The 20,769-nt window shown below is 47.3% G+C and overlaps 1 long non-coding RNA gene across 1 annotated transcript in view; it reads left to right on the top strand.

The window, feature by feature from the left end:
- LOC116534513 overlaps positions 1–3,479 on the top strand; it is a 23,531-nt gene extending 20,052 nt beyond the window's left edge. Inside the window, exon 3 of the long non-coding RNA XR_004261763.1 lies at positions 3,299–3,479. This is a non-coding gene — a long non-coding RNA (uncharacterized LOC116534513). The remainder of the gene's footprint in view (positions 1–3,298) is intronic.
- Positions 3,480–20,769: the final 17,290 nt, after the last annotated feature.

The raw sequence follows: 20,769 nt of genomic DNA, 5'->3' as shown, positions 1-20,769 counted from the left end.
CCCTCCCTCCCTTCCTTTCTGCCTGCCTGCCTGCCTGCCTGCCTGCCTGCCTTCCTTCCTTCCTTCCTTCCTTCCTTCCTTCCTTCCTTCCTTCCTTCTTCCCCCCCCATGCTTCTAGATAGAGCCTTAGAGTCTCACCCTGTTGGCCAGGCTGGAGTATGGTGGTGGAGTCACAGCTCACTGCAGCCTTGACCTCCTGGGCTCAAGCAACCCTCCCGCCTCAGCCTCCCAAGTAGCTGTGACTATAGGTATGCGCCACCATGCCCCACTATTTTTTTTATTTTTTAACAGATGGGGTTTAATTATGTTGTCCAGGTGAGTCCTGAACTACTGACGTCAAGCCATCCTCCCTCTGTGGTCTTCCAGAGCACGAGGATTGTACCCTATGGGCCAGCTGTGGTCCTGCCTTGGTCACAGGCATGCATGCTGCACCCTGGAGCCCGTACCTGGAATTGTCTGGTCATGCCAGAGGGTCATGATGGGTCCCAGCAAGGCCATGTGGCCTCAGAGCAACCAGAAGAGGAGGATTCAGGGGACTTTGAGGACTCAGGGGGACTCCAGGGGAGAGGGTGGGAAGGGGACTTAAGGGAGAAGGTGTTACGGACTGAACATGTGTGTTCCCCCCAATTGTGTATGTTGAAACCTATCCTTTAATGTGATGGTATTTAGGAGGCATCACTTTTGAGAGGTGATTAGGTCATGAGGATCCTCATGAATGGGATGAGTGCCCTTATAAAGGAGTCCCCAGAGAGCTGTTTGCCCCTTTTGAGGACACAGCAAGGAGGTACCATGTAGGAACTAGGAAGTGGGCCCTCACCTGACACCAGACCTGCTGGTGTCTTGAGCTTGGACTTGCCGGCCTCCAGAACCAGGAGCAACACATTCATGTTGTTTATAATCTACCAAGGCTATGGTATTTTTGTCATAATACCTGAACCAGCTGAGACGGAAGGGAGATGAGGAAGAGGTATTTCTGGGAAGGTGTGATGGTGAATATTGTGTGTTAACTTGATTGGATTGGAGGATGTAAAGCGTTGATCCTGGGTGTGTCTGTGAGAGTGTTGCCAAAGGAGATGAACATTTGAGTCCGTGGGCTGGGGAAGGCAGACCCACCCTCAGTCTGGGCGGGCATCATCGAATCACTTGCCAGCAGGGCCAGCATAAAAGCAGGCAGAAGGAAGTGAAAAGACAGGCCGGGCATGGTGGCTCATGCCTGTAATCCTAGCACTTTGGGAGGCTGAGGTGGGTGTTGATTGCCTGAGGTCAGGAGTTCGAGACCAGCCTGCCCAACATGGTGAAACCGTGTTTCTACTAAAAATGCAAAAATAGCTGGGCATGGAGGCGGGCCCCTGTAATCCCAGCTACTCAGGATGCCGAGGCGGAAGAATCGTCTAAACCTGGGAGGCGGAGGTCGCAGTGAGCCAAGGTAGTGCCACTGCACTCCAGCCTGGGCAATAGAGTGAGACTCTGTCTCAAACAAAAAAGGACATGGAAAGACTAGGCTGGTTTCGTCTTCTGGCCCATATGGCCTACATCTTTCTCCCACGCTGGGTGCTTTCTCCTCTCGAACATGGGACTCCGAGGTCTTCAGCTTTGGGACTTGGATGGGCTTCCTTGCTCCTCAGCTTGCAGATGGCTTATTGCGGGATCTCACCTTGTGATTGTGTGAGTTAATACTCCTTCATAAATTCCCTTTTACACATACATCTATTCTGTTAGTTCTGTCCCTCTGGAGAACCCTGACTAATACAGAGGGAAAGCAAGCAAGCAAGGGGAGGGACTCAGCATAGTGAGGTCATTGCAAGACAAGTGGCAGAGAGGTTGGAAAACGTGCAACAGGGTGGAATGCCAGAGGCCCAAGTTCAGACAGGTGAGTTCAAATCCAATCCCACTGCCTACTGCTGTGTGACCCCTGGACAGGGTTTTTAATGTCTCTGAGCTCCAATTTCCTCATCTGTAAAAACTAGAAAGATATCAATTGCTCAGCAAGGGTATCTCGAGAACAAAATGAAATAGAAAATTAGAAGCATCTGGCACCCTGTATCCTTGCATACATGAGTCTTGCTTTCTGAGGTGGTGGGCTCCCTCTGTGGGCTGCAGATAGTGGGTGGTGGTTGTCACACAGTCACACTGGAGCAGTCCCTTTATGTGGCCATTAATTTATTAATCTGTCTGCATGTCTCACAGATCAAATAACAGTCCCTTAAACATCCAAATGCACTTCAGATTGCACTTTTGAGAGATTGCCAACCCAAAAGATTTAAGCTGATACACTGAGTCATTGTACTGTTCCTGGAAAATTCTTTTAACAAGAAGCCACTGTATCTACTGCTGCATTTTAACATGCAGGACTTCCTCATTAAAAAAAAATAATAATATGGCTTAGAACCTACCAGGTGACAGACGCTGTGTCAAGCACTTTCCTCTCATTACCTCAAATCCATAAAACAATCTGAAGGAAAGTTATCTGTGACTTTCCTTTATAGATGAAGAGTCAGACTTAGTGATATGACATCCAAGGACACAGAGCCATGAGTGGTCAGTACCATCGAATATTCTTTTCTTTCCTGTGTCTTCCATCCTCACCTCTTAACTACACCTTCTTCATTGTCATGTAACCATGGTCTCTGCCTACCTGTTCCTCCAGGCTCATCTCAAGGTCCATCTCTTTGGGGAACTCTTGGATAGCCTCTCCCATCTGTAGGGATTTCTTTCTTCTCCATCTTTCCATAGCCTCATGATTGGAAGCAATTTATCCTGATTCTTTGTGCTCTGTCTTTGGGGCTCTCCTTCTCTCCTGCTACAAACTCCCTGAGCACCTGGGTTCAGACATTCTCAGCTGCATCATCAATGTGCTAATGGCTGCCAGGTGTATATCTCTGGGGCAGATTGCTGCTCAGAGTCCTGGGTCCATTTATTCTCCACCTCTGTTATTCGTAAATTTTTGGTGCTGCAAAGAAAAGTCAGCACTGGGACAAAGGCTCTCTCAGCAAGCCAATGTTTACTTCCTGCAGAAAGGGTACCCTCGCCAGCAATCTTGCCATGAGAGTACAATGAACAAAGGAAAAGCAGACATATTTATCCTTTATGCATTTGGGGTCATCCTTTCTGCTGTGTCTGATCTCCACGGGTTGGAGCCACACCTCACAGTCTAAACTAAAACCTGTTTGGCTAACAACTTAAAAATTTTCTAAACAGGTAAAAGCAATGGAGAACAAAAAATCTTCGTTTTTTTTGGAAGCCTAAATAAGGAAGGGGCATAGGCGGCAAGCTGGGACATGCCTGTGAGCATGTCCAGCACAGATATCTTGGTTAGAGTACAAGGACATAGAATGTACTACATGCCTGTAAGCATGGCATGTCTCACAGCTACAGAGGATAGGGCTTAACAAAGAACTATTAGCAAAAAAGCAAGAAGTCTTTGAAGAAAGTATTTAAAACACACTATTATTTGTGACACTTATGATTATTCTTTAACAAGAAAGGAAACTTTGAAGAGGAAATTTTCTGCTTCCTATAAGCTCCTAGACATTTGGTCTTCTCTCTTCCCTCCATTTCAGATTTCACTGAAATCAATATAGCCAGAACTGAATTCACCTCCTTCCCTTCCCAGCCAGCTTTTCTTCTGGCAATTCTTGTTTGCCATCTCTCCTTCTCACTCCCAACATCTGATGTGGAATGATCAGGAGCTCATGAAGTTCAGACCGTCCTCTCTATTGGTAAGGCTTGTATGTCTCGGGCATTTCTTGGTGTCATTCAAAAATATGTAAGATGTCGACCCCCTCCAGGGCAGTTCAGACTCACTTCTCGGAATATACCATGTCCCTAAGCCTGAGCTGGGCAGGGCCAGCTGTGGCTCCCAGCTCCTTTGTGGCAATCTCAATCTGTCTCATTTTGCAGAAGCAGATGCTAAGATGGAATCTGGAGTGCAAAATGTTTACTAGGGATCACACCTGTGCAAGAGGAATGGGGGAGAAGCAGCTATGGGCAGAGAAAGACGTTGAATAGCAATGCAGACCCTGCATAGCCTCCAGCCAGGGCTCCTTGGAAACACCTGCATGGCATTACCTTATCCCACAATCTCGTCCACCCACCTGATGCAAGCAGACACTCTCTCCAGCCCCCTCTCTCAATGGAAGGCAAGTTTATTTAAATATCACCATGTTAATGGCCGTGAAGTGGTTTGCTCAGTAGGCCAGAAAAGAACCTTACTCAATTTATATTAACGCTCTTAACCTCTGCTGAAGATTTCTTCCTGGACTGCAGATCATGATACGGGAGTTTCATTGCCCTGGCACAAGGGAAACAATTTCTCTCCATTTAAAGGCTGTGATAATGCTTTATGAGGGTGCCCTTCACTTGCTAAGATATTAAAATGATAATAAATCAAAGCTCAACACAGTGGAAGAGCAGCGGCTTCATCAACATTTAGAGAATCCCTTGTAGATTTCCTGGTGAATTGCCCTTGATCCTTCTTACTCATTTGTACTTAGGCTCCCAGAGAGAATTCAGAATGCAGCAGAGAAAGGCTAGGGGATGCAGGAGAGAAGAAGGAAGTCTTGCAATTTTAGTTTACCTGGTCTAAGTGGGACCTGTGGCAGGTGAAGCAGACAGCAGGGGCTGGCTGGTGTGTAATTCTGAGGGGCAGGTGGAACAGGGGTAAGTAGCCTTTACAGACACCTGCACATTCGTGTTCCCCATCCCAATATTCCTTTTCTGGGACTGTGTATTCATGGAGGCTGAGAATGATGCATACCCTCAAGAATAAAAATACTGGGTGGGTGCAGTGGCTCACACCTGTAATCTCAGCACTTTGGGAGGCCGAGGCAGGGGGATCACCTGAGGTCAGGAGTTCGAGACCAGCCTGGCCAACATGGTGAAACCCCATCTCTACTAAAAATACAAAAATTAGGTGGGCAGGGTGGCGGGTGCCTCTAGTCCCAGCTACTTGGGAGGCTGAGGCAGGAGAATCACTTGAACCTGGGAGGCAGAGGTTGCAATGAGCCAAGATGGCTCCATTGCCCTCCAGCCTGGATGATGAGAGCAAAACTCCATCTCAAAAAAAGAAAGAAAGAAAGAAAAATACCAGCAGGGAAATCAATGCCCCCATTCTGGGACCTAGAGCAAGAGAGGAGAATAAAGGGCCTTTGCAAATAGCCGTCTTCATTTATGGCGTGGAATGGAGAAGCCACTCAGAGGCAACACAGCCGGCACTTGCTGGAGCTGCTGTTGCAAGTGTCTTAGTGCTTTTGGGATGCTGTAATAAAAATGCTATAGACTAGGTGGCTTACAAACCACAGAAATTTCTTTCTCATGATTCTGGAGGCTGAGAAGTCCAACAGCAAGGCATCAGCGGATTTAGTGTCTGGTGAGGGACTGCTTTCTAGTTCATAGACAGCAAATTCTTGCTATGTCCTCACATAATGAAAAAGACAAGGATTCTCTCCTGGGCCTCTATAAAGGCCTCAATCCCATTCATGAAGGCTCCACCCTCATGATCTAATCACCTCCAAAAGGCCTCATCTCCCAATACCAACCCCTCGGGGTGTGAATTTCAACATATGAATTCTGGGGGTGACACAAACATTCAGACCATAGCAACAGAGTGTCACAGACTGGCTGGCCTAAGCAACGGAGATTTATTTTCTTTTAATTTTGGAGGGTGAAAGTCTGAGATTAAGACATCGGCAGGTTTGGTTTTGCTTTGTCTCCTGTGATCTTCCCTGTGTATTGTTCCCTGTTTAAATTTCTTCTTTTCTTTTTTTCTAACTCATTCATTTTTTTAAACTTTCATTTTAGGCTCAGGGGTACGTGTGCAGGTTTGCTGTATAGGTAAATTCATGTCACAGGGATTTGCTGTACAGATTACGTCATCACCCAGGTACTCAGCCTAGTACTCAACAGTTATGTTTTTCTGATCCCCTCCCTCCTCCAGCCCTCCACCCGAGAGTAGGCCCCAGTGTGTGTTGTTCCCGTCTTTGTGCCCATGTGTTCTCATTGTTTATCTCCCACTTATAAGTGAGAACATGTGGTATTCGGTTTTCTGTTCCTGCATTAGTTTGCTAATGAGGGAGGCCTGCAGCTTCACCCGTGTTCCTGTAAAGAACATGATCTTATTCCTTTTTGTGGCTGCATAGTATTTCATAATCTGTATGTACCGTATTTTCTTTATCCTGTCACTGGTGGGCATTTAGGTTGATTCCATGTCTTTGCTATTGTCAATAGTGCTGCAACTACTTACCTGTGGATGTGTCTTTATAGTAGAACAATTTATACTTCTTTGGGTGTATACCCAGTAATGGGATGGCTGGGTCAAATGGCACTTCTGTTTTTAGCTCTTTGAGGAATCACCACACTGCATTCCACAATGGTTGAACTAATTAGCACTCCCACCAACAGTGTATCAGCGTTCACCTCACCAGCGTCTGTTATTTATTTGACATTTTAACAATAGCCATTCTGACTGGTATGAGATGGTATCTCATTGTGGTTTCAGATTTCCTCTTCTTAGAGGGACTTTGTTTTAACTCAGTTACCAATCACCTCATTTTAACGTAATCAGCTCTTTAAAGACTCCATCTCCAAATACAGTCACATTTTGAGGTACTTGGGGTTCGGACTTCAACCTGTGCATTGATGGTGGTGGGGGTCACAGAATTTGGCCTGTAACAGCACTGTAGGAGAGAGATGACAAGAAGAAGCCACAGAGACCCTGACAATTTAATGACAGCTGTACTTCTTGTCCCAGCACAGCATAGACGAGGGTGTGATTTCACACCAGGTAGCGGCTATGAAAAACCTCCCTGTGCAACTGGAGGATGGCAGAAGTGTCCTCACGGAGAGTCACAGCTTCTTCGTAATTGGCTGTGTTTTAACTGGCACCTTCCTTGGTGGCTTGGCCTGGTAGAGCAGGTGGCACAATCAGGGATAGACCAGAATTGGCTCATGGAGTGTCTTTGGATGCCTGGCGCTTTGTTAGGGGCAGAGGCGGATTTCCTGGCTTTTCCAGCTGGCAGGGGAAGGAAATCTCACTACCAAAGCAAGAGACCAAGAAAAGGCTTCTATTGTCTGGGCATGGTGTCTCATGCCTATAATCCCAGCACTTTAGGAGGCTGAGGTAGGCAGATCACTAAAGGTCAGGAGTTTGAGACCAGCCTGGCCAACATGTGAAACCCCATCTCTACTAAAAATATAAAAATTAGCCGATGTGGTGGTGTTCATCTGTAATCCCAGCTACTTGGGAGGATGAGACAAGAGAATTGTTTGAACCCAGGAGGCAGAGGTTGTAGTGAGCTGAGATTGCACCACTGCACTCCAGCCTGGGTGACAGAGCAGACTTCGTCTCAGAAAAAAGAAAAAAGACGGAAAAGCCTCCTATTATGAACTAAATGTTTGTGTCTTCCCAAAATTCATATATTGAAACCCTAACCCTGATGTAATGGTATTAGGAAGCAGAGACTTTGGCAGGTGATTAGGTCACAAGGGTGGAGCCCTCACAAATGGGATTAGTGCCCTTATAAGAAGCAGCCATCGGTCTACCCCTTGTGGAACTGGAAAGAGAGTCCTCATCAGAACATGGCCATGCTGGTCTTCTGATCTTGGACTTCCAGCCTTCAGAACTGTGAGAAATAGATCTCTGTTGTTTATAAGTCACCCAGTCTATGGTATTCTTGTTACAGCAGCGTGAGCTGGCTAAGACAGGTCCTCTGAGTGATGCTGTGAGTTCAAGACCTCAGAAGAAGGAGAGGGAAATGGGGACAGGATTCTTATTGGCAGGGGGAATTAGACTTGGCCTTGGCAATTAGAGTCTGCGGAGGATGGCAAAGACGTAGAGAACGGCAGGATCAGCCGGCCACAAACTTCAGAAGGGGCTCTCGAGCTCAGCTTAGCTGGAAGCACCAGGCAATAATTTGAGTGGTTGGTGATGTCTGTCTGAGTTCTGCTGATAAACTTGGTAAAAAGTGGTTAGGGGGGCCAGGCACAGTGGTTCATGCCTATAATCCCAGCACTTTGGGAGGCTGAGGTGGGTGGATCACTTGAAGTCAAAACCAGCCTGGTCGTCATGGTAAAAACCCATCCCTACTAAAAATCCAAAAATTGGCTGGGTGTCATGACAGGCGCCTGTAATCCCAGCTACTCAGGAGGCTGAGGCAGGAGAATCGCTTGAACTCGGGAGGTGGAGGTGTCACTGCACTCCAGCCTGGGTGACAAAGTGCGACTCCCTCTTGAAAAAAAAAAAAGATTTTGGTGGGGTGTGGTGGCTCACACCTGTAATCCCAGCACTTTGGGAGGCCAAGGCAGGAGGATCACTTGAGGTCAGGAGTTTGAGACCAGCCTGGGCAACATGGTGAAACCCCTTCTCTACTAATAATACAAAAATTAAGTTGGACACAACAGTGCGTGTCTGTACTCCCGGCTACTCAGGAGGCTGTGGCAGGAGGATCACTTGAATTCGGGAGGCGGAGGTTGCAGTGAGCCAAGATCACACCACTGTACTCCAGCATGGATGACCGAGCAAAACTTCATCTAAAAAAATAAAAATAGAAAAGAAATAGCAAGAGATTTCCATGAGCCAGGATGGCCCAGAGCCTATGAGGGGCTGTTAGCATCTCCGTTTTAGAAATAAAAAATGGTACTCTTGGGAGATGAGTTGGGAGGATCACTTGAGGCCAAGAGTTCAAGGCCAGCTTGGGCAATGTGGTGAGACACCATCTCTACACACACACACCAGCCAGGTGAAGTGTCTCACACTTGTAATCCCAGCACTTTAGGAGGGTGAGGCAGGAGTATCACTTGATGTCAGGAGTTCAAGACCAGCTTGGGTAACATAGTATGACCCCGTTTCTACAAAAAATGAAAAAATTAGCCAGGCATAGGGGAACGCCCCTGTAGTCTCAGCTACTGGGAAGGCTCAAGCGGGAAGATTGCTTGAGGCTGGGAGTTTGAGACCAGCCTGGGCAACGCAGCAAGATTCTGTTTCTAAAAAAGAAAATGAACAATAGCAACAGTGGAATGGGCGTCTGAGGTCACTGGTGCTGGACTCCGCAACCCAGGTTCTTCCTGATCCATCCTCCAGTCTTCCACAGGCCGTGTGTCCAATGCTGGTACTACTTGGTAATTACGAAACTTACAGCGACCCTCCAAAGTACATGGCAGCTATCTGATTGCATGTCTCTAACCCACTACTGTGTGGCTACTCTAGAGCAGCAGTCCCCAAACTTTTGGGCATCAGGGACCAATTTCGTGGAAGACAATTTTCCCACAGACCGGGGTGGGGGATTGTTTTGATTCAAGTGCATTCCATTTATTATGCACTTTATTTCTTTTCTTTTCTTTTTTTTAAGTTCTGGGGTACATGCGCAGATCTTGTAGGATTGTTACATAGGTATACACATGCCATGGTGGTTTGCTGCCTCCATCCCCCCATCACCTACATTAGGTATTTCTCCTAATGTTATCCCTCCCCAATCCCCCCACCCCCAGACAGGCCCTGTGTCCATGTGTTCTCACTGTTCAACACCCACTTATGAGTGAGACCACGCGGTGTTTAGTTTTCTGTTCTTGTGTCAGTTTGCTGAGAATGATGGTTTCCTGATTCATCCATGTCCCTGCAAAGGACACGAGCTCATCTTTTTTTATGGCTGCATAGTATTCCGTGGTGTATATGTGCCACATTTTCTTCATCCAGTCTATCCTTAACGGGCATTTGGGTTGGTTCCAAGTCTTTGCTATTGTGAGCAGTATGCACTTTATTTCTATTATTATGACATTATAATATATAATGAAATAATTCTACAGCTCACCATCATGTAGAGTCAGTGGGAGCCCTGAGTTTGTTTTCTCACAACTAGACAGTCCCATCTATGGGAGACAGTGACAGACCATCAGGCATTAGATTCTTTTTTTTTTTTTTTTGAGACGGAGTTTCGCTCTTGTTACCCAGGCTGGAGTGCAATGGCACGATCTCGGCTCACCGCAATCTCTGTCTCCTGGGTTCAGGCAATTCTCCTGCCTCAGCCTCCTGAGTAGCTGGGATTACAGGCACGTGCCACCACGCCCAGCTGATTTTTTGTATTTTTAGTAGAGACGGGGTTTCACCATGTTGACCAGGATGGTCTTGATCGCTTGACCTCGTGATCCACCCGCCTCGGCCTCCCAAAGTGCTGGGATTACAGGCTTGAGCCACCGCGCCCGGCCATAGGCATTAGATTCTTATAAGGGGCAGGCAACCTAGATCCTGCGCATGCGTAGATCACAATAGGGTTCGTGCTCTTTTGAGAATCTAATGCTGCCACTCATCTGACAGGAGGCGGAGCTTAGGCGGTAACAGGAGCCATTGGGGCGTGGCTGTAAATACAGACGAAGCTTTGCTTGCTCACCTGCTGCTCACCTGCTGCGCACCTGCTGCTCACCTGCTGCTGTGCAGCCCGCTTCCTAACAGGCTGCGGACTCAGAACTGGTCCATAGCCTGGCTGCTCTAGAATGAGCCCTGGAGTCCTCAGTAGTAAATGCAGACTGACACAGTGCCTGGCGTGGGGGACATGTGGGGAAATGCTTGCAGAAGAGCAGAAAAAAGGAAGGCATTGCTAAAATCAGCCGGTGCGAGCTAGACACTGAGGACGTCCATCAAGGAGTAGTGCAAGAAAGGCAATCAGGCATCTGGGGTGTTTTTACTCCAAGTCATTTCTTCCTGTGCATACTGTCCTTTGAAGCCCAGCCAACACTCTCCTAGAGGCTGCAGCTGCCCGGTGCGGAAGGTTTATGGCTTTGCAGAGCTGTGTGCAGATCCTAGTGGGAGCTGATTCAATGCAGGCGTCTCTGTCATTGGACACCCACAGCCGGCTGCCCGCGGATGCCAGCAGATGCTTCTGTTTTCCGTGCCACTGGGAGGCTTTGTGTGCTTGTCTTTGCTGCACATCTGTGGCAGAGAGCCAAATAATGAAAGCCAGGGAGAAATGACCAGAAGAAAGTGGTGTGATCAAAATTCACAGCTTCGGCCGGAGCTCTTGGGAATGAGAGAAGAGCAGATTATTGAGGATTTCGTTCAAGAAAGCCAGGTCTGGTGCTTTTAAAAGCAGCCTATGGTCAAGAGGCCTTGGACCAGTACCCCGGTGAGCCCACAGAGTGATTCATCGAAGTCAGAGAATTTCATAGCTGCAGGGGTCTGAAAGTCATCTAAATAAAACACTGTCATATTGCAGATGTCGAGAAGTGATGTTTACAGAGGAGGGCAAACTGCTTTAAGTAGGACTGTTCAGTCATCTGTGAGAATTAGAAAGAGTGTGGCTGGGCGCAGTGGCTCGTGCCTGTAATCCCAGCACTTTGGGAGGCTGAGGCGGGCAGATCACTTGAGGGTCAGGAGTTCGAGGCCAGCCTGGGCAACATGGTGAAACCCTGTCTCTACTAAAAATACAAAAATTAGCTGGGTGTGGTGGCACAAGCTTGTAATCCCAGCTACTTGGGAGGCTGAGGTAGGAGAATCGCTTGAACCCGGGAGGCAGAGGTTGCAGTGAGCCAAGATCGTCGCATCACTGCACTCCAGCCTGAGCGACAGAGCGAGACTCCATTTCAAAAATTAAAAAAACAACAAAAAAAAAACTTGGAACTTCCGTTCCATTGACCTGCATCTTTCATTTAATGGAACTGAGGCCCCTAGAAGTACCTAGGTTCACCTCAGACTCCACCCTGTCAGGAGAGCTGAGCTGGAACCATGGACTGCAGACTCTGACCCGTCCTTTCCCTGTTAATCCAAATATTTATAGGGCCACATGTGCCTCTCGGCAGACTGGTAGCATCTTTTGTAGGTGCTGAAATGTTTATGTGTTGTAGGTCCCCCCAGGTGACACCTTTAACATAAATCAAAACTTTTCGACATTTGTGAAGAGAGGAAAAGCTGGCAGAAGTCATTTTCTTGACCATAAACCCTGTAAGCACCCAAACCTCACGTATGGCAAAGGTGTAGCAACGGGACTTTGTCTTCAGGGCTCTCTTGCCACCTCCTAGGTGCCTCTTCCCAGCCCTTAGGCCCTGGCCCTGTGGCTGACCAAGCTCCCTCATTTGCCCGATTTTCCAGTCTGTAGCTTATGTTGCCATCTTCCTTCCTCCCTCCCTCCCTCCCTCCCTCCCTTCCTTCCTTCCTTCCTTCCTTCCTTCCTTCCTTCCCTCCTTCCTTCCCTCCTTCCTTCCCTCCTTCCTTCCTTCTCTTTCTTTTCTTTCCTTTCCTTCTTTCTTTCTGTTTTTTTGAGACTCAGTGTCACTCTGTCACCCGGGCTGGAGTGCAATGGCACTATCTTGGTTCACTGCAACCTCTGCCTCCCAGGTTCAAGAGATTCTCCTGCCTCAGCCTCCCAAGTAGCTGGGATTACAAGCGCACGCCACCATGTCCAGCTAATTTTTATATTTTTTGTAGAGACAGGGTTTCACCATGTTGGCCAGGTTGGTCTCCAACTCCTGACATCAAGTGATTGGCCCACCTCGGCCTCCCAAAGTGCTGGGATTATAGGCGTGAGCCGCTGCACCTGGCCTGTTCTTGACAGGATCTTTTGCAAAGTAAGTGTTTTTAATTTTGACAAAGTCCAGTTTATCCATTTTTTTCTTTTATAGATCATGCTAAGAACTCTTTATCAAGCCCTATGTCCTGAAGACTTTTTTCAAAGTTTTTATTCACAGATTTTTATTTATATTAAAAAAATTTTCAGGGTATATATATAATTTAATACATTCATATAATTTGTAAAAATCAACTCAGTGTAATTGAGATGTTCATCACCTTAAATATTTGTCTTTATGCTAGAAATACTTCAATTATTCTCCTCTAGTTATTTTGAAACATACGATAGATGATTGTATACAATAGTTACCCTTCTCATCTGTCAGACACCAGGCCTTATTTTTTTCTCTCAAACTGTATATTTGGACCCATTAATCAACCTCTCTTCATAGCTCCCTGAAGATTTTCTCCTCCCTTTTCTCCCACAATTTTGAGTACTTGATGTTTTACATATAAGTCTATGATCTATTTTGAGTTTTTTTAAAAATCAGATAGGAGGCTTAGGTTCAGGTTTATTTTTGGGCAGATGGAAATCCAATATCTCCAGCACCACTTGTTGAAGAGATTATCCTTCCTCCCTTGAATGGCTTTTACATCTTTGTCAGAAATCAGTGGGCCATACTGATGTCATTCTGGTTCTGAATTCCCTATTCTGCACCTTTGATTTATGAGTCTGTCTTCCAGCAACATCACCGTCTTGATCACTATGGCTGTAGAATAAGTCTGGAAATTAGGTAGACTGATTCCTCCCTTTTTATTTTTCTTTCTTAAAGTTGTTTGAGCTATTCTAATACCTTTGTCTTTCCATGTATACTTTATTATTATTTTTCAAATTTTTTTTTGTTTTGTTTTGAGACAGCCTCACTCTGCTGCCCAGGCTGAAATGCAGTGGCACGATCTTGGCTCACTGCAACCTCTACCTCCCAGGTTTAAGTGATTCTCATGCCTCAGCCTCCTGAGTAGAAGGGAATGCGGGTGCATGCCACCATGACTGGCTAATTTTTGTATTTTTAGTACAGATGGGGTTTCACCATGTTGTCTAGGTCTCAAACTCCTGACCTCAAGTGATTTGCCCACCTTGGCCTCCTAAAGTGCTGGGATTACAGGCGTGAGCCTCTGTGCCCGGCCCATGTATACTTTAGAATAAGCTTGTCCTTATCTATAAAAAACTCTGCTGCTTCTTGATAAGAACTGCATTAAATTCTAAATCAATTTGGGGGGAACTCATCTTTACTGTGTTGAGTCTTCCAATCCATTATCGCCTTTCCATTTATTTTTTTTTTCTTTTGTTTCTTTCATCAACATTTTGTAGTTTTTGCATACAAGTTCTGTACATCTTTTGTTAGATTTATATTTAAGTATATCATTTTTGGGAGCAAATTGTAAATGGTATTGTATGCTTAATTTCACTTTCTATGTGTCCATGGTTAGTATATAGAAATATAATTCATATTTGTGTATATTTCTAATGTGCAGCCATTTTTGAGAATCATTTTGAGAATCAAGAAGCCTTTGGTTCTTGAGAATCAAGAAATTCCCACTGGGGCCTGTCGGGGGTTGGGGTCAGGGGAGAGAGAACATTAGGATAAATAGCTAATGCCTGCTGGGCTTAACACCTAGGTGATGGGTTGATCTGTGCAGCAAACCACCATGGCACACATTTACCTGTGTAACAAACCTGCACATCCTGCACATGCACCCTGGAACTTAAAATAATACATTTCATGTGATGTGAATTCACATGGAATTGACATCAGCCAATCATTCACATCCATTTGAATGATTGACGGATAGTCCGTTTGTATCCGTCAGTATCTCAGCTGATAGTTTACAATAAGGTACTCGATGGAGGGACCACTTCCAGAGCAGTGGGCAGAGTCAAGGAAACCCACAAAGGACAGGGAGGTACCCAGGGACTAGCAGTATCCGGAAGCTCTTACCACCCCTAGATCTAAAGGGGCAGGATGGAATGGGGTTCCTGGAGTCTGGTGAGAGCTGTTTTTGCGAAGCCAGAACATGGCTATGAAGCAGGGAAGCGGGAGGGGAGACACACCACAGCCTCTCCCTGTTCCTGTCATGTGATTTCTCACCCCTGCCTCCTATTTGCCCGAAGCTGGATGACATAGGAGTCTAAGAGATATTGTCCAGGTTGGTAGCACCCCCTAGAAGAGGAGTCAGTCAGAGAAGAGCAGAAAATGGATCTGGGGGCATTGCGCCCTTCCTAAACATCTGCATTTCAACCCCAACAGATTTTGAATGGGAGAAAGAGAGGCCATGGGGACAGGCACGAGGGAGAATGCTCTGGCGGAGTGGCAGTCTGAGCGGGGCTTAACTAACGTGAAGCATGGTGCCATGCCATCACTGAAACGGGGCATGTACTTTCTAGACCAGCAGCATGGGCACCCCCTGGGCACTTGTTAGAAATGTAAATTCTATTGCATGAGACTGGAAGGAGGACCCAGTGATCTATATTTTGTTGCTGTTTTAAAGACAGGGTTTTACTCTGTTACCCGGGCTGGAGTGCAGTGGTGTGATCATAGCTCACTGCAGCCTCACACCCCTGGGCTCAAGCAATCCTCCCACCTCAGCTTCCCTAGTAGCTGGGACTATAGGGATGCCTCACCATGCCCAGCCAATTAATGTTTTAGTTAATTTTTTTTGGAGTGATGGGGTCTTGCTATGCTGCCCAGGCTGGTCGTGAACTGCTGGCTTCAAGGGATCCTCCCAGCTCAGCCTCCCAAAGGGTTGGGATGACAGGTGTGAGTCACCATGCCACCCGATCTGTGTTTTAACAAGCTCTCCCCACCGCACACCAGGTGTTGTAGTGGGCTTGAGTTTGGGAATCTCTGGCCTGGAAGTTTGCATGTCAGCAAATATGGCAGGAAGCATTTTGAGAATGGAGGCAGTTATCTTAGCCAGCTTGGTTAAGGGAGGTATGAAAGGAAGATATGATTGTTCTAGAATGCCAAAAAATGAACACTGATGATCCTTGAGCAACACAGGTTTGAAGTGTGGGGGTCCACCTATATGTGGATTTCCTTCTGATTCTACCACCCCCAAGACAGCAAGATCAACCCCTGGTTTTCCTCCTCTTCCTCAGCCTAGTCAACATGAAGATGATGACAATGACAACCTTTATGATGATTAACTCCCGCTGAATGAACAGTAAATGTATTTTTTCTTCCTTATGATTTTCTTTCTCCCTCCCTCCCTCCCTCCCCCCCCCCCTCCCTCTCTCTCTCTCTCTTTCTTTTCTTTCTTTCTTTCTTTCTTTCTGATAGAATCTCACTCTGTGACCCAGGCTGAGTGCAGTGGCATCATCTTGGCTCACTGCAACCTCCACATCCTGGGTCCAAGTGACTGTCATGCCTCAGCCTCCCAAGTAGCTGGGATTACAGGCATCTGCCACCACACCCGGCTAATTTTTGTATTTTTAGTAGAGACCAGGTTTTGCCATATTGCCCAGGCTGGTCTAAAACTCCTGGTCTCAAGTGATCTGTCCACTCTGGCCTCCCAAAGTGCTGGGATTACAGGTGTGAGCTACCACGCCCTGCCTTCCTTATAATTTTCTTAATAATACTTCCTTCTCTCTAGCCTACTTTATTGTCAGGATACAGTCTATAATACATATACCGTGCAAAATATGCGTGGATCCCCTGTTCATGTTTATTGGTAAGTCTTCTGTAAACAGTAGGCTGTTAGTAGTTAAGTTTTGGAGGAGAAAAATGTTATACTCAGATTTCCTCTTTTTTCGAGATGTAGTCTAGCTCTGTTGCCCAGGCTGGAGTGCAATAGCACGATCTTGGCTCACTGCAACCTCTGCCTCCCTGGTTCAAGTGATTCTCCTGTCTCAACCTCCCGAGTGGCTGGGATTATAGGCATGCACCACCATACCCGGCTAATTTTGTATTTTTAGTAGAAAGGAGTTTCTCCATGTTGGTCAGGCTGGTTTTGAACTCCTGACCTCAGGTGATCCGCCTGCCTCAGCCTCCCAAAGTGCTGGGATGACAGGCGTGAGCCACCTCACCCAGCCTATATTCACATTTTCAAGTGCATGGGGGTTGGCACCCCAACCCTACATTGTTCAAGGGTGACTTGTAACAATATGAAGAGAATTCCTTTCCCCCTTGCAGCCCGGTGCCCCCAGCTCACATGTCTAGTCATCTTTCCACAGTGTCCTGATACTGTGGGCCAGTTTACTAGCAGCTTAGTGCTTTCCTGCAGAGCCCTTTAGAAGTACGAATTCCGTACTATGCAGCCAAGCAAAAAAAAAAAGAGAATGAGTTCATGTCCTTTGCAGGAACGTGGATGAAGCTGGAAACCATCATTCTCAGCAAACCAACACAAGAACAGAAAACCATAAGTTCTCATTCATAAGTGGGAGTTACACGATGAGAACACGTGGACACAGGGAGAGGAACGTCACACACCAGGGCCTGCTGGGAGTGGGGGTCTAGGGGAGAGAGAGTGTTAGGACAAACACCTAATGCACGTGGGGCTTGGAACCTAGACGGTGGGTTGATGGGTGCAGCAAACCACGACGGCACCTGTATACCCATGTAACAAACCTGCACGTTCTGCACATGTATCCCATAACAGAAAGTAAAAAAACAAAAACAAAATACAGATTCCTGGGCACCTTCTCAGAATATGTGAGCCTGGGGCCTGGCCAGGTATCTGCATTTTCAGAGTATTTCCTGGCGTTTCTGATGTGGGGCTTGGTTGGAACAGCACTGATCTCGATGCAGGATGGGAGTCAACACAAGTGGTTGGGCCGGGAATCTCAACATGCATCATTTTTATTTTTTTGAGATGGGGTCTCACTCTGTCACTCAGGTGGAGTGCAGTGTTGCAATCTTGGGTCACTGCAACCTCCACCTCCCAGGCAAGCTATCCTCCTGCCTTGGGCTCCCAAGGACTGGGACAGCAAGCGTGTGCCACTGCACTCAGCTAATTTTTTTTTTAAGACAGAGTTTCACTCTTGTTGCCCGGGCTGGAGTGCAGTGGTGTGATCTCAGCTCACTGCAACCTCTGCCTCCCGGGTTCAAGCGCTTCTCCTGCCTCAGCCTCCCGAGTAGCTGGGATTACAGGCATGAGCCACCATACCTGGCTAATTTTTGTATTTTTAGTAGAGTTGGGGTTTCTCCATGTTGGTCAGGCTGGTCTGGAACTCCTGACCTCAGGTGATCTGCCCGTCTTGGCCTCTCGAAGTGCTGGGATTATGGGTATGAGCCCCTGCGCCCCGCCATCCTAGCTAATTTTTGTGTTTTTTGTAGAGATAGGATTTCACTGCGTTGCGCAGGCTGGTCTTGAACTCCTGAGCTCAGGCGACCCAGTCACCTTGGCCTCCAAAAGTGCTGGGGTTATAGGTGTGAGCCACCACACCCGGCCACAATAGGCATCCTTAGTTTAGCTTCAAACAACCCTACAAGTGGAGGCTGCTGCCCCCAGTTGGAAACAGAGGAGGCCAAGGAAGAGGAAAAGGCTGACTTCCTTAAGGTCACATGACTGGTAGAGAATGCATTGAGGTTTCCAGTCCAGGCCTCCCAGGTCCACTTTGCATTGTTTTGGCTGCTGGCTCCTCCGCCCCCACCCCTTTTCCCTGCTGCCTGCCTGGCTGAAAGACGTTTGTCCTGTTCTGTCAAACTCAGGCCCTCTGCTCTCTTGAAACAAGCAGTTGATAGGAAGACAGTCTTCCTCGGAGGGGCATAACTACACAGCAAGAAGCAAAGTGGCCCCTCAGGAATATGCTCTGTTCAGGGAAACTTTTCTTCTTATGGCTTCTGCTATTAGCACTTTAAGGGAGTTTTCCTCTGGGGGGAGATTTGTCAGGAAGCCGATCTTCCCTGGCATAGATCTTCTTTCCCGGTGCTGTCATGTTGCTGCGAGGGTAGGGACACGCCGCTCCTCGGCTATTTGTCTTCCCCGGCTCGGCTCTCCTCCTCTGTCTGGGGCCCCACATCCTCTTTGCGTGGGCTCACCAGTCTGCTGGTTGAACAAAGAATGCCGAAGACAGAGCAGAACCATGAGGCAGTGTGCCAGGGGGACGTGTCTTCAGCTTGGGATGGGCAAAAGGGGCCTGAGGTCCTCTTTCTCTAATCAGTCCTGGCCATGACCCCATCTCCTCCTCACATCCGTCTTTCTCTTTCCTGGGTCTTGGCGAAGGTGGGGCAGGGGAGGCTGGGGAGGAAAAGCAGGGGGAGAGCAGGAGGAGATGTTAAACACCTTTGGCTAGGAGCTGTCTCTCCTCATTCCCATCTGGACCCGCCAATCACTCCTCTTTCCATCCACACACACTCCCTTTTTGCTCCCTGTCCGTGTCACCACGCTTAGACACAGACTCTCAGATACCAGCAGCGTGACCTGCAATTCAGTTCAATCCTGACATTCACTACCTGGGGTCGGCACAGAACCCCAAAATGAAGGGCTCAGCCCACGTGACTGCCCCCATGTCAGACACCAGCTGCAAGTCTTGGGTAGCCCCAAGTGACTGTCACTTCTGCCTGACCAGATACAAATTTAAGGGCTCCCACAACTCCGTTGTAGGGTTTATAACTTGCCAACATGGCAGTGGAACTCAGGAATGCATTATGTGGATGATTATAGTTTTATAATAAAAGATACAGCTCAGTAACAGCCAAATGGAAGAGATGCAGGGGTAAGGGAGGGCATAGAACTTCTGTGCCTTATCCTGCAGAGCCGTCTTCCCAGCACATGGGGATGGTCACCAAGCTGGAAGCTCCCTGAGCCTCGTAGTTCCTGAGTTTTTATTTGGGGCTGTATTCTGTAGGCATGTGAAATGCTTCGGCTGTGTCCCTGCCAAATCTCATCTCGAGTTGTCGTTCCTATAATTCCTTCGTGTTGTGGGAGGGACCCAGTGGGAGGTAATTGAATTGAATTATGGGAGCAGTTTCCCCCATACTGTTCTCATGGTAGCCAATAAGTCTCACAAGAGCTGATGGTTTTGTAAAGGGAAACCCGTTTCACTTGGCTCTTACTCTTCTCTTGTCTGCCACCATGTGAGACGTGCCTTTCACCTTCTGCCATGATTGTGAGGCCTCCCCAGCCACGTGGAACTGTGAGTCCATTAAGCCTCTTTCTTTTGTAAATTGCCCAGTCTTGGTATGTCTTTATCAGCAGCATGAAAACAAATGAATACAGCATGATTGATTAAATAATACGCCACACTATTGGACTCAATCCCCAGTCCCTCTCCTCTCCCCAGAGGTCAGGGGTAAAGCTGAAAGTTCCAACCCTTTAATCAAGTTCTTTTTTCTGGAGACCAGTCCCCATCCTGAAGCTGTCATAGGACCTTCCACTATGGGTTGAAGGAGACTTGTAATGAGTAATGAAAGGTACTCCTATCTTCCAGGAAATTCTAAGGGTTTTTGAAGCCTTGTGCCAGGAGCTAGGAACAAAGGCCAAATACATATTTGATTATGCCATAGTCACGTACCACAGTCTTTCTTGTATCGTGGTGATTTGGTTCAGGCTTGATTGTTCCTGCTAGAACATTCATCTTCATTGTCACTGTCTTCATATCACACTGTCACTACAGCCACCATTTGTGAAGGCCTGCTATATGCAGGTGCTTCTGTGTGGGGCTTTCCAGACACCGCCATTTAATCCCCTGTGAGGTGGGAATTAAACTCATTTTATGGGGAGGGAAACTGCAGCCTCGACCTATGCATAGGGAAACTGCTCAAGGAGTCCTCCCATCTCAGCCTCCCAAACAGCTGGGGCTACTGGCATGTGCCACCACACCTGGCCAATTTTTTGATTTTTTAATAGAGATGGGGTTTCAATTTGTTTCCCAGGCTGGTCTTGAACTTCTGAGCTCAAGCGATCCTTCTGCCTCAGCCTTCCAAGTACTGGGATTACAGGTGTGAGCTATTGTGCTGGCCTGGAGTTCTTTAAAGGAATATTTTACTTTTTTTTCCTTCTGAATTTACATCTTTAATCCCACAGAGAGGGCTGAAGTATGCATGAAGTAGGTCTGGGGATGTGCGTAAGGGTGTCTCCTCAGTCTGGGAATAGAGGGTTTTTGGCTCTTCATGTTGTTTTGGTGGATGAGAAAGCCCTAGACTGGGGCTGACCTGGAGTTCTGAATAAATCATGGCTTCGAGGCTCCTGCTTTTGGGGACACAGGCCTTTTTCTCTGAGAATCTGGGTGGCACCACAAGGTCCGTGATGGAGTTAACAGCTACTCAGGATGCTGC

The sequence above is a fragment of the Sapajus apella genome, unplaced genomic scaffold (assembly GCF_009761245.1).
Source record: "Sapajus apella isolate SASKATOON/1434 unplaced genomic scaffold, GSC_monkey_1.0 scaffold88, whole genome shotgun sequence".
In the NCBI taxonomy this organism is placed as follows: domain Eukaryota; kingdom Metazoa; phylum Chordata; class Mammalia; order Primates; family Cebidae; genus Sapajus; species Sapajus apella.
Note: the sequence above shows the minus strand (reverse complement) of the source record. Positions and strands in the feature narration are given on the sequence as shown.